Raw genomic sequence first — 5125 nt, 5'->3', positions numbered from 1 at the left:
GCAGGAGCTGATGCCGAGGCCATAGAGGGATGTTCCTTACTGGCTTGCTTAGCTTGCTGCCTTCTTATAGAACCCGGTACTACCAGCCCAGGGATGGCACCACCCACAATGGGCCCTTACCCCTTGATCACTAATTGAGAAAATGCCCCACAGCTGGATCTCATGGAGGCATTTCCTCAAGGGAGGCTCCTTTCTCTGTGATAACTCCAGCTGGTGTCAAATTGACACACAAAACCAGCCAGTACAGGCACAAAGAGGCCTTTAAGTCCAATTCACCTAGAACCTTAAGCCCTTGTGCCCCAAAGATGAGTCATTCTGTTCAGAACAGTGACCTCATCGCCTTGGTCACTTTGCAAAGGGTACTTCCTCCTGGAAGCCCCCCAGGGGCTCAGCCCCAGCTCAGTCCCAGAGGTGCCCCTTGATACACAGTGTGGTACTTTGGAGCAACTTCTACCTCTCCTACCCGATGAGTATGGCACAGGGAGTCTGCATATGCACATGCAAGGTTATTTTGAAAAGTTGAAAAATATATATATTAGAAGATCCAGGCATGGTACTGTATACCTGTAGCCCCTATCCAGAAGGCAGGAGGATCACTTGAGCCCAGGATTTCCAGTCCAATCTGAACAACATGGGGGCAACAACCTCATCTCGAAATAAAAATTAAATCCAGGCCTAGTGGTACAGGTTTGTAATCCCAGAATCCAGATGCTTGGGAGGTAGAGGCAAGAGGACTGAAGGTTGAAAATCTGAGCTAGTGACAGTGTAAGTTCAAGGCTGCTACCCTGGGTAACTGAAGAGACTCACAGACTCTCAAAATGAAAGAAGAGAGAGGATGAAGATGCAATCTGATAGCAGGATGCTGAAGTGTGTATGTGTATGCACATGTGTGTGCATGCTGTGTGTGTGTGTATGTGTGCATGTGGAGGTATATGTGTGGGGAGTGGTGTGTGGGTATGGATACCCACAGAGGCCAAAAGAGGACACATCCTGTTCTTCTCACTCTCTGTCTCATCCCCTGAGACAGGGCCTCCTACTAAGCCTGGAACAAGGCTGGCAGCTAGCTGGAGTCACAGGCTGTGCGAGGCCACACCCAGCTTTTTATGTGCACACTGAGACTCAAACTCAGGTCCAGACGCCGGTACAGAAAGCACTCTTACCCACTGAGCCACCTCTCTAGCCCACTCTCTTTCTGTAAAGGTGGGATGAGGATAGGAAGGAAGCGCTTAATAAACTGAACAGAGCTGCAGATGCTGGGTATCAGGATGAGGCCATTTGAGACCAATTACTGAACAACACATTGAGGATTATACAACAATGCAGGGGAAATTGCACACATGTGTAGGAGCTACCCTCCCAGAAAACCGTGCTGCCACTGGGGTAGTACCTCTGTGCCCTGTGTCTTGCACCAGAAAGGTACCCTGGAACCAGCTGCTGAAGGGAATCAAGTCCAGGAGCTCTTGGACAAGGGCCCATGTTTAGAATTCAGACTGTCAGACTCAGATAGTGGGTCCTTTTCACTCTGGATGCAGGGGTCAGCTTTCTACGAGAAGATGTTGAAACGTAAGTTGTGTGAGCTGGTGAGAGAATGTCAACTGCTGTGGTGGGAAGGGCATGCACTCATTCATTCATTCATTCATTCATTCATTCACCCTTTCATCAGCTCCTACCACTGAGCACATGCCTTCTGCCAAGTAAAATGAGAATGAGGACAGAGGGTGCTGAGGGGAGTATGGTGGGCTCCTAAGTGTTTTGCATCCGGAATCAAGAGGTTCCCTTGCTAGACAATGGCAGGGCCAGAGGCCAGGTCACAGCGAAGCCCTAGTAGCCCATCAAGATCAGTTACTGGGTCTCAGAGAAACATAAGTGGCTTCTCTCAGCCTTCTCCCCCCTTCCCCCCAAAATGACCAAAGACTGAAGGGATCAAGAGATAGAACCTGGCAGGCTGGGCCTGGCAGAGGTGACTGTGATGAGCATGTGGAAGGGACTATCGGATGGAAGCCAGTAGCCTGATTGACAGGCTGCTGGGAACAGGTGGGTGGGCAGCCAGGGCTCTTCTGAACACCAGCTTCCTGCTGCCCAGTGCCAGCCAGGCCAGTGGGCTAGGGGTGGAGATGTGGCTGGCCTCTGACAGGGGTTGTGGTGACTGAAGCATTGGCAGTGCCAGGTGCCTGCAGGCCTCCATCCTGTGCTCCCTAAGGACCAGCTAATTCACTTGAAGAGGCGCTGAGCAGCTAATGAAGACAGCAGCCCTGCCTGGCGGCAGCTGCCCCACCCTGCCAAATCCCACACACAGCTGACCAGTGGACAAGGGGCCTATGGGGAGCTAGTAGCTTTTGACTCTTTAGCAAGGACCTTGAGAGAGAGAGTTCTCCCTGTGATTGATAGAGCAGGGAGAAGAAGAGACATGCTATCCTGAGCTACAAAGGCCTTCATGGGGTGAAGGGCTGGGAGGGAACGTGGGGTTACCCTGGTGGGAGGAAGGAAGAGGAACCTTGAACACAGGGTGTTTGGAGGACTGGGGGGCCCTAGCAAGACTTGAAAGTGAAGCCCCTGCCAGGCATGGTGGCACACGCCTTTAATCCCAGCACAGGATTCTGAGGCCAGCCTGATCTACAGAGTTCCAGGACAGCCAGGGCTATGCAGAGAAACCCTGTCTCAAAAAGACCAAAAAAAAGAAGAAGAAGAAGAGGAAGAAGAAGAAGAGGAAGAGGAAGAAGAAGAAGAAGAAGATGAAAGAAAGAAAGTGAAGCCCCAAAGAAACAAATCAGTTTGAAAACAAAGCCAGGGTCTCTCCAGGGCCTCTCTGCTGATGTCTCAGGCAAGTTCCCCAGCTCCATTCAAGTACAGGGGTTTAGTGGCCACATGCTGTGTGAGTCTCTGCAGGGTTCTCACCTGACACAAATCCTCAGCCAGAGGCCTCAACTCACAGGAAGTGCACTAGAGACTGTCCCCAGTTTCTATTCAGTTTCTAGGACCTTAGGCCTGGGTGCCTCATGGCCCTCAAGGCCACCTGAAAGACAGGAACTATCAAGAAGACCCATTTTACAGTTGAGCAAGCTAAGGCCTAGAAGATTCAATCACTCACTGAAGGGTCTCCTAAATGGTAGAAGTGGGTCTTCAGTGTGTTATGCATAACATCCTTGACCCTGGGTAGCAGGGCAGTAAACAGTCATAGCTACCTTTCTTTCTTTCTTTTTTTTTTTTTTTTTTTTTTTTTTTTTTTTTTTAGAAAGGGTTTTTTTTTTTTACCCTAATTGTCCTGGAACTCACTCTGTAGACCAGGCTGGCCTCGAACTCAGAAATCCGCCTGCCTCTGCCTCCCGAGTGCTGGGATTAAAGGCGTGCGCCACCACGCCCGGCTCATAGTTACCATTCTTAAGGAACCAAAGACCTTGTTAGCAGCTGCTGGGGTCAGAACAGCTGGAGAGGATTGCCTTTGGATTTTTCTCAATGTTTGGAGGAGAGAGCAGCCCCCAGCCTTCTGGGGCTGGGTGATCTTGCTGCAAATAAGCAATGGGTGATAGGTGACTCTTTGTAAGTGTGGCGGCTGCTATCCTGCTTCTAGGTATCTTCCACACGGTCCCCCGAGTTCATCCCCAGTGCTATGCTGAAAGGGGCTGAGCAGAGCCTAGAGGACTCTGGCTGGGCGGTCCTCAGGCATGGTTGCCTCCTCCTGGGACCTGGAGAACAAAGGGGAACTGGCTTGGGAGGGCAGGTGGCAACCACGTGCTCTCCCAGCTGTGGCTGGTCCTGGTAGAAAGGGGCCTTGAGCGCCCTCTGCGGGTCTGGGAGCTCCTGGAGGGAGGAAGTGGCAGTTTAGGGCAAGGAATGGCTGGCTGGGTGCTCTGCTGGGAGTCCCTGTGGGGGAGGAGGTGATATACCCTCCTGTGACTGGGTCTTTGTCTGCCATGGGTGTGGGGATGCGTGTGTTACGTGTGGCAGTGTGTGCATCTCTGTGCTTACTAACATGTAATGTATGCATGCAGCGTGTGCAGATGTGTTTACTGTTCTGTTTTGTTTTTTGTTTTTTTGTTTTGTTTTGTTTTGTTTGTAGCCCTGGCTATCCTGGAACTCACTCTGTAGACAGGCTGGTCTTGAGCTCAGAGATCTGCAAGTGCTGGGATTAAATGTGTGGGCCGCTGCCTGGTGTGTTTACTATTTATATATGCACCTCTGCACCTGTTTTTGTCTGAGCGTGCATGTGTTTTTATGCATGAGTCTGTGTGAGAGCACATCTCCTCACTATAGTGTTCATGCCCACATCTGTCTACCTGGGTCGGCCCTCCGGGGTAGGCATTGGGCATAAACTAGAGCTCCCAGGGCCTGGGAGAGGTGGAGGGAGTGAGAGAGTGGAGGGAGACTCGGGGAGGTGGCATCGTCCAGAGCCATTCTCAAGCTCATTTGGGGTCTTATGGGAAAAGGGAGGCAGGGGCAGGTAGATCTCTGTGAGTTCAAGGACAGCACGGTCTACATAGTGAGTTCCAGGTTGGCCACATAGCCAGACCTTGTCTCGAAGAAGGAAAAAAGAGAAAGCAAAGGGGTAGAAGCTTGCCTCCAGAATCCTTGCACATACTGTGCACGGCTGTCATGGAGTTTTGTAACGCTATGGGAGGCCACGGTGTGCTAAGGCTCTAAGGCTACCTGTAAGAACCCAGACAGTCTCCTCAAGGAAAGCCAGCCTGAACTCAGACTCGAGGGATAGGGAAAGCCTGGAACAGGATACACGTCAAGGTACACGTTTGGGGGGGGGGGGGATCGGGGCACAGAGAACAGAAAGTTGGGAAGGGGGAAGTGGGAATACCGTAGCATCAAGGGGTGAGGGCCAGAGGTGGATAGCAAGGCCAGAGGTGGGCTAACGTCTGGGCAGTATGGGATTTCCGTTTGGGGGACTCACAGGACACACATTCTAGGAAAGAGGGCTTCATGTTTCTTATCTGGATTTTGTCTGCTTTTGGAAACAAGGTCTCTCGAAGTAGTCCAATTTGACCTCAAACTCTCAAACCTCCTGCCTCAGCATCCCGTTCAAGAATTACGGGCATATGCCACTGTGATTAACTATCAGGCACCCTGCCTGTACCTCCTATACACAAACTCCTAAATCCTGAAAACGCTCACATGCTGG

The sequence above is a fragment of the Mus caroli genome, chromosome 1 (genome assembly GCF_900094665.2).
Source record: "Mus caroli chromosome 1, CAROLI_EIJ_v1.1, whole genome shotgun sequence".
Lineage (NCBI taxonomy): Eukaryota > Metazoa > Chordata > Mammalia > Rodentia > Muridae > Mus > Mus caroli.
The sequence above is the reverse complement of the archived record's forward strand: the minus strand, read 5'-3'. Positions refer to the sequence as shown.